This window comes from Morone saxatilis, unplaced genomic scaffold (genome assembly GCF_004916995.1).
Source record: "Morone saxatilis isolate NCDOM2014 unplaced genomic scaffold, NCSU_SB_2.0 Contig5, whole genome shotgun sequence".
NCBI lineage: Eukaryota > Metazoa > Chordata > Actinopteri > Moronidae > Morone > Morone saxatilis.
Genome location: NW_023340095.1, coordinates 9,876,669 through 9,888,593, shown reverse-complemented (window position 1 = coordinate 9,888,593; position 11,925 = coordinate 9,876,669).

The window sequence follows — 11,925 nt, the reverse complement described above, 5'->3', positions numbered from 1 at the left end:
TGATCCCACACTGGAGAAATTCACTTGCTACAGCAGCTCCAGAACAACATGACAGGTAAGAAATATACAATTTAATAAAGAAATATAGAAAAAACACAAGTTATAGTAAAAATAAAAAATAGAATAAGAGTTGTATGTACACAATATACAGCCGTATACAGCTTTTATACAGATGTGATTGGTATGGAATATTGTACAGAAGAAGAAGAAGATATACTTTATTATAACCTAATGGGGAAATTATTTTTTGTTATTTTTATGTTTTACACACACACACACACACACACACAGAGGCCCGAAATGCAATCATATACATGCAGGGCTTATAGACATACAAAATGTGATGGGCTGCCACATAACATCACTCCAGAAGCAGGTAGGGGTTAGGTGCCTTCTTCTTCAAGAATGTATATATCATTTCTAATATTTTTAGTATTATCTACTACTAACATCTGCTGTGTTTGGTAACATTTATTATTATATTTCTTGCAATGTTTTATTTCAAATTCAACTTGAGGTGAACCCCTTGAGGTGCACCATCTTGTTATTAAGGAGAACTACAGATACAAAAACATGGAAATGAATTGATATCGAAACAAAAAAGAATACGCAAAATAATAGTAAATATGATCAATTAATACAAACACAAACCAACATAACATCAACAAGAACATATGGGCTCTCCCACAATCCAAACCTTTTTTCAAAAGTTTCATCTGCACAACATGACAAGAAGTAACATTATGTCAACCTACGAGTCTACTTATAACCTAAAAATTAAGGTACAATAAAAGAACAACAGTTTGAGGTAAACAAGCAAAGAAAGGTCATGAAAAGAAGTAATCAATCTACCTGATGAAATCTGATGGTGCTTTAAATTTAAAAGCACATCTCCCAATTTCTTTAAAAGTTATAGCCACAATAAAAAAGGGTATTAAGTGTACTTATATTTGTCTAAAAATGTATACCTCAAGGAGATACAGTATGAAAAAGGCAAACAAGTTTTCATTTGGCCTAAAACATGCATACGGCTGAGTTTTATAAATAAACATATTTCCTCCAATTTCAGTTTCTGATGTCCCGAGGCAAACTACAGATATTTCTCAGTCTGATTAATGGAGTGCCTTTTTATGTCCAGCCACACTGCAGTTACACCAATCAGCCAGAGAGGGTCAGTGCTTCACCAGAGACCACAGGATCAGGCTCTCACTGCAGTCTGCTTTGCTGGCTTGTTTTTGTGTCTTCATTTTAGTGTTGAAACTTGTCAATAACTTGAGTCACTACACAACATATCTTATTTCCATCTACTGATCCACACATGTTTGTTTTAAGCCTGTCCTGATTTGTTTAATAGTTTGCAGCAAAACTGTAAGATTAGTGGTATTGTAGGGCATGATTATGATGTAAATATACCATAGAGTAAAACAAGGTAAACACATTTGTAGACAGCATGTATAAACTAAAAACTATACTATAAGAATATTACAGGACCATTGGACTGCTGATATCGATTCAAAGGAATAAATAACAACAAAGCTCATTTTGAATAATGAAAAATCCTTGAAATTCTCTAGTAATGAAATTACTGAAAAAATTAATTTTACAACACAGTACCACAAATTAACAGTCATTAACACAAACACATTATGAGGAGCTAGAGGGATACCATATAGATATTAAATTGAGTCTTTGTAAAGGATATCCACAGATTAACCTTGCTGCACCCTGAGTTCCTCTTAGCCCCAAGTGTAGCACTTAGCCATTATGTTTAGCAAGTGGTGCCAAGTTTGCTCCAGACCTGTATAGTCTACAACTAGGCTTTAAGATTAATGCCCTCTTTCTCTGTTTGGCTAATTAGCAGCTAATGCCATTAATACACATTCTCATGATTCAATCATTTTGTCCCTGCAGGCTTTTGCTGACGTTGAGAGAGAAATTAGCCGGCATGCATACTAACACTGATCTTCATTAGAGAGCTATTTGCTTTGTCCACTTTATATGGAAATTACTGTTATGTTATGTTATGTTAATTGGTCATTTAGGTTCCTCATTCTGAGCTTTTCTGTCCATTTGTGCCAAAGGGAGACAGTGTTGGACCATCAGCAGTGCGTTTGGTGTGTGTGGATGTGTGTGTAGGTTTTGGTAATTATGATCAGGTCAGAGGTTAGGGTAAGGGTTACATTTAAGGTCAAGGTTAAGGTCCAAGGTACTCAATATTAAGTAAGGGTAAGTAATTATTCTTAGTGTTTGTCTGTATTAATATTGAAATATAATTAAAATATAGAATATGATGTAAAAAGCAGCATGTTAAATTAACATAATACAGTACGATGTAGTATGATATAGTATGATATATGTGGTATAGTATAGTACAGCAATATAACATAAAATAGAATAGAATATCAAATATAATACACTATAGTATGGATAGTATAGTATAATATAGTAAAGTGTAGTATAATACATACTGTAATAGATATATAATATAGTATGTAACAGAATATATCAACATATATAGCAAGGTATATAAAAAGTCCAGGAGAGAGATAATGGAGAGGGAGAGTAATGTGAGTGTCTGGAGTGTAGCAGACACTGTGGAGAATGGGTCTGCGTGTGTTGTACAAAGGAGAGAAAGGAGAGCTTGAAGTGTTCCGGTCTGCACCTGGGTGGGAAGATTCGGTGGCTGAATGAGCTGCCCATCTGCCACAGCTCACCGTGGAGAGGGTACGAGGGTTTATCTACGACGTTTTTGATCTTGCCCTTCATCCTCCTCTCTGCCACTGCCTCCAGATTTTATAGTTCCAGCCTGACGACAGAGCTGGCCTTCCTTACCAGCTTGTTAAGTCTGCTGGCCTCACCAGTCTTGATGCCGCCACCCCAGAACACCACAGCAAAGAACAGTGCACTGGATTTCATAGACTGGTAGAAGGTCTTCAGGAGCCTGTTGCACAGCCTGATGGATCTGTGTAGAAGATCAATGTGCTCTGTCCCAGGCCTCGGTGTTATTGATTTGAGTCCACATGTTCCACTTCCTCCTGCTTGATGATAACAGGGGCTGTTGTTCACCACCAGATATTCTGTCTGGCTGATTCTGATACTGAGATGATACTGAGCTTCAGGTGATTGTTGCTGCACTGTGTGACAAAGCTCTCTATTAGTCCTCTCTACTCCTCTTCATTGTCATAGTTGATGCATTTAACAATGGAGTAGTCGACTGAAACATTGTTTGAGGTGGCAGGAACCAGAGTTAAAGCAGTCTGATGTGCTGACAGGGAAGAGGAATGGCACCGGTACAGTTCCATGAGGTACTCCAATGTTACTAATCACATACATACTGTGGCTGAAGAAAGTCCACACACAGTGCTTCCCTTCTTCTCCAGGTGTGAGAGGACCTTGTGGGTCAGGAAGACGATGGGATCATCTACTCCAATGTTTGATATGCAAACTGCAGTGGGTCCAGAAAAGCAGTTATCAGGATCTTCAGCCATTCAAAGGTCTTCATGACATGTGAATATACTATATCTAGCTCTGCATGCATGTGATCTCTATCCTATTGTTCTGCTCTGTAACTAACAGTACTCTGGGAGATGTAAAGAGCAGACAGGCCATTCTTAGAATCTAAAATTCAGCCATGTCTCAGTTTCCCCACTTATTTAGTTTGACGACAAAAGCAATCCACTGATAATGATAAGATAATTGGTCTTGGTTGTCACCTCACAGTGGGGTATTCATATTGAGTGCTAATCTCCTCTTTATTGTAGTTTATAGACCCTGTTTTTAGCATGCAGTGAAAATTATTTTTGGTGTGTGTGTGTGTGTCTGTGTCCATGTACTGTATGTGCGTGTGTAGAGACTGATATAGATACAGCGCAGACAGTCTAAAGGGATGTGGCCAGCAGTTATCGTCTGCACCTTCTGTTGTCTGACAAACATCACAAACACATGAACCAGCCCAGGGGATACAACTAGACAAAAGCAATCAAGTCCTATCATTGAATTAACAACATATTACTATGTTGTATTGCAAAAGCAATTATCCCCTGTCTCATGATACAAAGCCATGCACATACACATGCAAGTACTCTCACACTCAATTAAAATGGTGATGGTGGTGCTCTGCTGTGAAAATGATTGCATTTCAATTGGCATGACTCTTTGAGTCCACAGAGCAGTATTATGTATGCTAATGCAAGCTGTAAAGACGGATCTGGGGTTCAGAGGGGGCCCCTGGAGCAATTACACTGCCTCAGAGCCCGGACAAGACACTGTGTCCCATGGCAGGCGAGGCACTTTTTACGGGCTTTTCCATATTAAAAATATATTTTTGAAACATTGTAGGGACAAGCCCGTAAAAATGTGAATCCACCTTAGGGTAAGATCGATACATAAAGTATAAACGGGCCTTTGATGAAAAATGTTATGAATTAGCAATAAGGCTCTTCTTTCATCTCTAAGACAGTTATCTATGTTCATATTTTTGCAAATGTCAAGGGTCAGTCTAGAGCAGTAATCTTAGAGGCTGGACGCAGGACTGTAGTATTCTGCTTAAGAGGCACTTTGGCAAAATTAAAGCAAGGCACAGTATCTTAGACTGATAGTTAGACTGATATATGAGTAGGGCAGGTACAGTTGCATAATGCTACAGTATACAATACAGGAATTGAATAAGAAAGGCACACAATCAATGATTCAAAATGTAAAATATACCACCACCATATAAAGGGCCAATTCACCCAAATCAACAAAACACATTCTCTCACCTATGTGGTATTGCAGATTGTTTCAGTTTTATATGCCCATGTTTTGATCTATTTGATGAAACTTATGCTGCCACCCTAATACAGTGGTGGTGAAAAGAATTTTAAATGAGATTCTGAAAGTATTGACAAATGCTAAAATGTGGTTATTCAAGATAATCCAAGGACCTTGTTGTCAACAGCGTAGAAAGTTCCAATGAAAATCACAATTTGGGTGAACTGGCCTTTAAAAAGACAGGACTGAAACTTTTATTCGCTCTCAAAATGGTCTTAATAAGAGGAATACTACCAGACAATATATATATATATATATATATAAATGCTATATTTCATCTTTGAATTGATTGATTCTATGAACATAAATGTAATTGAAGTGGTCAAAATTACTATACCATACCACTACTATACTATACTACAAGGTCTAAAACATCTGGTCTGACATTTGATTTAATTTTATGATGGCATCATTACCATTTCAGAGGCTTTTCCAGTGATGCTCCTGATGAATTAATGTATCATACGGTTAATTAAAAGAGCACTTAGAGATAATTATTGTAATCAAAACATGATGCACTAAACACAATGAGTGTGGCTCAATGCTTAATGGTACACCTGTATACTGTAGTAAATGTCACACTCAAACTAAAGCAAGCATTTGTTCAATAGTTTAATTGTTTATGTTGTTTTCTCATTTAGTTTATAATCGTCTTGTACTGAAATGAATCGCAAAGCACTTCAGTTAAAGAGTTAGTGGTACTAGTTCAGTCCAACACTACATATATTAGTCAGAACTCATGCAATCAGCATTGCCACCAAAGCCCTGCAGGATTTATCCTCATAATAACTTCTCCTGTTTAAGACTCTTTAATAGCTTTGTCAGGTTATATTTATTAGATTAATTTCTACAGATTTAATTGATACATGAATATTTTAATGTTTACCCCTTACATACTGAACAAGGCCTTTTGGGCCTCTGGGAACTGGGAGGAGGAGGAGTAAAGTAAATCCTGTTCCTGGTAAGCCCCTTGAAACCCACTTTTTTGTAATGGAAACTGTGAAAATGTTTTAATTATTCAATGGATTCATAGTTATTCAGACTTTTAGATTAGTCTAATTGTTCTGGTGCTGAAATATAAATGGGATAAAAGTAGGCGAGAATAACATGAGACAAAGTGTGGCAGAGCTATAAGAAAGGGTCGTATTGCAGAGTGATTGCCTTGTGTTATTCTCGTATGCTACTAAAAGTTACATGCTGTTGTACAAATGAGCATCAGATCTCTCCTTTGTTGGCTTTATGGAAAAGAGAGGTGCTTTAATTTCTCTCTCTCTCTCTCTCTCTCTCTCTCTCTCTCTCTCTCTCTGTCTAATCTTCTTGGTTTGTTTTTTGGTTTGGTTTCTATTGTTGTTTTACTCTCTGCCTCTATTCCTAGTCTCTCTTCAGACACAAGTACAGAGCAAAGAAAAGACCACTTCAACTCAGACAGTACAAACAAGATAGTCAGACCACTTTATGTGCTGATTAACATGTTTGGACTGTCTAAGTTGTCAATATAAAAGACAAGAAAGAACTGTAATAAAGGTTAGGGGTAAATTAAAATCTATACTAATTGGACTGCTTGTGGGAACAGGTTCTGTATTGAACAAGTGACTTTCAATTCAAGGCAACTTGATGGTACTTCATGTTAAAAGAACACTATTGTGTCTATTTGAAAAGCTTGTCTTGATGTGGTCAGATTTTGTTGATGATAACGCAGGTGGTTAATGAAGGAGAGTTTTTTTAAAACTTTCTTTATTTCTGTCTCTTGTTCTCTCTTTTTGCTGCAGAGATAGTTGATGAAGTTGATCATATTTTTATTTTTTTATTTTTTGTTCATTTTGATTGTTGCTTAGAAGTTAAATGCAAAAGTTTCAGTGTATAGTCAGTTAAAAATATCTCGAGCACAACAAGAAACCGATCATATAAATGGACTGGTCTGTGTCATTTTCATTTGCCTAGATTTCCAATATTTTTCTTCTCCTGGCTTTTCTTCTGCATGGTACAATATGCAGTTGGCCTGAAATATGTTTCACATCTAATTTTTGAATCTTGAAATATATTGAAATTGGCTAAAGAAATTGTTATGTATATTACATGACTCATATGCAAGATGTACGGTTAATGTAAAAAATATTATGGGCCGTTTCTCTCTTTCTCATTTAGTCCACTGATGGGGTCAATCCAGATAAAGGTCATTAAGCCTTATTAATTTTGTGATTTTGTTAAATCCAGATCCCATGGAGGGAGATGTATTTCCGATAGAGGTACTTTTTCAATCTAATACAGATGATGTCATCAGGTTTAACTTGGCTCAGGTATAAGAGATGTCTATTCTTTTGTCTTTTTTTACAGAAACCCTGCATTTCAAATGCAGTTTGACAGACATTTTCCACGCAAGGAAGGTCTAACAAACAAGACAGTCCAGTTGCATTATGGGAACTGTAGGATCCAGCTTTTGTAATCATTGGGACTAGAAGCCAGGATATAGGGTTAGGGTTAGGGTTTCTTTTATGAAAGTGCTATACTAATTTTCTGGAGTACCCCTTTAATACCCAGGAATGCTTCACACAATATGATCATTTTGAATAGTTTCTGTTTGTTTAATACCAACAAATAACAAACATTTCTAACAAAACGTGAACGTTTTTCTTTAAGTTAACATTGTAGCTTATATTTTGTTTTTATTTACTTTTGTTAATGCTCATTTATTAGTGACTTTGTATGTGCAAAGAATATTTGACTCCTGTGATACAACCACAATTGCCTATAGATAAAACCAGTCTCCTGTTTCTGTTATTACCATTATTGTTTCTTAACATGGTACTCTTAACAAACCCTACCTCAAAGTGATGTATGTGCAACCCCTCGAGAAAACACCGGACATGACTGGAAGTTGATCAACCCCTTTGACACGGTCACTTCAGTTACGTCAAAGCCCCCATTTTTGATGCTAGTGACCCCCTTTGCTAGCAGGATGAATTGACCCACTGTTAAACATACAGCCGCCCGAGTCAGCCTCTATAGGAGTTGAATACATGAACACAGTCCCTGATAGTGATGTTTGACCTCAACTCCCACTCACAATACACACAACATTCCTCCTACTGTATGTGTTAGTGTGTGTGTGGATGAGTTAAATTGGCCTATTTTCATGTCAAAATGGTGTCTCAGCCTGTTCAGAATTAGGTCCTCCAAAACTTCATGATAGATAGTAAAAAAACATATTGCACCAGATCCACTTATCAGCAGCAAATATCTGTGTGTAATGCATTCAATATACGCAGTTTATCTTAATTAAAACATATGGTAATATGTTAATCTTTACATGTGTATACTGTATATACAGTTTACTTGCATGAGGCAGCTGTAACCTAAAGTTACCTAGATTATTGAACTACAATAAATATAGGTTGGGAGGTGAAAGAGCAACATCTGCCCCCCATTCATTGCCACTGTTGAGGTGCCCTTGAGCAAGGCCCTTAAACTCAGAGCAAAACAAAACCAGAGACATTTTTTAGTGAAGGATGATCCAATATGTGTGAGAGAGAATGACGACAGATAGGCAGAAGGACAGAAATAGAAAGATGAGAGAAGGGTAGTAGAGAGACTATATCTATGAGAGGACCTTCATCGGCGACCCTGGCGGTGCTGTCATTCCTGCAGCGTTGAGTCATGTGGGATGTTTCTTGGTAGTCTCTGGGCCCAGCAGCCCTTTTTTGGGAATGTCATGTTTTAACAACTCCAGTGCCTTTTAATTCCCGCTTCTGAAAGTCTGTCTGGAAGTATTGGAATGTGTGTGAGGCAGCAGGCCAGACGCTAGTGTTTGGAAATAAACTGTCTGTCCAATCTGATTGGCCTCATTCTCAGGGACGTGGGAGCAACAACACACTCACACATGCATGCACAAACATAGACGGGCACGCTTCCAAGCACACCTTGCAAAACATGCTGTCTGTATTAACTGCATTCCAATTGCTTTTACACCCTAAAACATGTACTTGCAGGCTTTTAGCACACATGAATATAGATGAAACATTTGGAATTATGCTAAAAAACACAAAGAAAACACACACACATCCACAGGCACCCATACAAGACATCTACAGTACGGATGCAAGCAAATACTCTACATGCCGTACATTGATCAGAGATCTCTCTCTCTCTCTCTGTGTGTGTGTGTGTGTGTGCAGTTTGAGATAGAGAAAGAGGCCAATGGAAAGGCTAATTCTTTTTTGTTAATATTATTCCCACAACAGTGCTGATGAGTCTGATGGAATGGCTGCGATTCAACTGCAGTAGGCTCCTGGGAGACTAGAGTTAATGGACCATGTGTGTTCATATTATCATCTGTATGTGTGTGTGTGTGTCTGTGTGTGTACTTCAGTCTAAAAAGGAGGATCAGAGGAGGAGTGTGATGAAATAAACTACAACCACATAAAAGGAACCTAATTGTTCCCTAAAGGCACAGTGTTAGGAAAGTGACAATAATAACTCAAACCTCCCACATCTCAGCAAAAGACTGGCAACAACTTAGGGTGACTTAAATGTTTTTGTGTGTTTGATAAAATAACAGGAATTGTAGAAAATGGCTTGATGAAAAATATGTTTTGGATATTTGTTCTTTAAACCCGAATTGTCTACAAAAATCCTTGTTTGTGAATTGTGATATTTGAGTTAACATTGTAGACTAAAAACCTTGACTTGCTCCTGCTGATTTCAGAATCCAATATAAAATGGAAGACATTCCTGACATATTTTATGTCAAGTCTATAATAACAACAGTAAATATATTTGATTACATTCTGCAGAGTTGTTACAAATGCACCAATTTCCTTTTAGGACAGTTTTTTAACTTATCTTCACAATGTGAGATCTCAAAGTTTTCTAGGTAGACTCCTTTAAGAGCTCAAATTGGCAGATTGTGGATGGTTGTAACACTTTTTGTCTCAGCCTTTATAACTCGCTGAATGCCTATGTTAGAGCTCTCAAATATGGACACAAAGTACACTTATTTGTCCACAAAAATATGGATCTGATCAGAAGGAGTTTATTACACCTGAGAAACAATCAAGGCCTGCAATGTTGTTTTCATCGATGGGGGTGTTTTATGTTGTAGCCTACTCCACTGTAAGTTGATATACAAACTTCCTGATCTAAAAGAAATTGCCTGAATAAATCTCACAAAATCTGATACATACACTTGTAACCAATTCTTACTGCATATGTAGGTCTTACTAGCTAACATGTGCCCATCAGATGCTTAGAACTGATTGCTTAGAGAGTTCAAAATACAAATCTGCTGCCTCAGTCAAGTAATGAGTCAAGACATCCTCTTACTTATTGAAGACTTTTTGACTTCTGTGATACCCCAAAGGGGCAGCTGTCACATGTCTTCCTTGCCCTTACTGTTTTTCCCTGCCTCACCTCATCTGATTTTAGTACATGTGCAGGAACACCCCTATGAGTTTTTCTCACCCACTGTTTTGGCATGGTGATAAAAGGAGTAGGATAGAGAAAATGTGTTACACTTTTTTAAAATGAGCTTCTGCCATCCTCATCCCTGACAACCATTGTTTAACTAGCTGTGGCAGAATAATGGTTTGAAATTAGTATAGTTGAAATGCCTCACATTTTACCTAGAGACTACTCTCTAATCTAATATAAGTACATTATTCTAACTTCAACTACATCAGTTCTCAAATCTATCATAGCTTAGTGTAATGCACCATCTGTCCCAATGTATGACCTGCTGACAACTTAGAACAGATAAATCCTCATTTAGCCATTAGATGCATACAATTCTTGCTATTAAAGCAGTTATTTGTGAAAATAAAGGTAGGGATGATTAATGCCTCCTCCAGTGATTTATAGAACCAATGCCCATACCAACAATAATGCTGCATGAGAAAAACAACCTCCACACCTCTTGTGTTGACACATTGGGGTTTCCAAACCCAAAGGTTTCTGCCGAAAAAGTTGAGCATGGCTCAACGTTTGCCACAATGAACAACATCTGGTAACGCACTGCGCTGGCCAATCAAATACTTACAAGTGCTCATTCCTGGTAGATTACTGTGTAAAGTCAACAGCGACAGTGTCGTTTGCTTTTGCATTGTTGAGAGAGAATAAAATGAGTATAGCTATGGTTGTCATACCAACAGCTTTACCATAGGTTTTATATATTTCCCATGCCTCCTGTCTCTAACATTTCCTGTCATCTCATACATTGTCATTTTTTCCCATCCAACAGTAGGTCTTTAGTCAATTCCTGACATTCCCCTACTGCACTGGTTTTTGTCTTTGAGTACAAACTTCATCTATCAAAAGTTTTCCAGCAAAGACTTTTCAGAGGTTTAAAATCCTGTGTAATAAAACATCCTTTAAAACAATATGCTGGATTGTATTGCATCTGCAAGCAATATGTCCAGACCAACAGAGCCCCTTGCATGTTTTAATGCTGTACAATATGTGATCTGAACGTCTGCTAACATAGAGATGGACTCTGTTCCTCCTGTTAGGTCCATTGAGCATATTATCTGACTTTATGAGTTCTCCTGCCATTGTTTTCCTTCCAGATCAGCTTGACCTACCAACTGGTTTTCAGAAAAACATAACTTTTCCAAATTCCTGCTTTCATTTCTGTACTTCTGAGACGATCACAAACTGTAACCTCTCTGTACCATTAAGCCTACTAAGTTGTTCAAAGTTAAGGGATGAAGGCCTTCCAGAGTACCCTGCAGCTGTTTCCAGCAAAGTCGCAATCTATACTGTCAATGACCCCAACATATGTTTTGGGTACACTAGGCCTGTCAGACAGCCTCCCCTTCAATCGGATCAATCTCACCACCAGATGGAGATAAACTGACATCCAAGCTCCTACTCTTCAGTTGTGTGTCTATAAGAAATGACCTCAGGTCTGATGAAACAACAAAGAGGCCAAGTGTGCTCATGTACAGTTTACCTTCAGGTGTTTGAACATGGCGTTTTTATGGACAGTCTGGCACAAAGTGGAATAACAGGCCACTGAGGTTCAGTTAATGGCAAGATATCTCCAAATGGGAGACAATCATTCAATCAAATGTGTCTATATTTTCCATCTAAAGGCTAAAATGTCATATATATATATATATA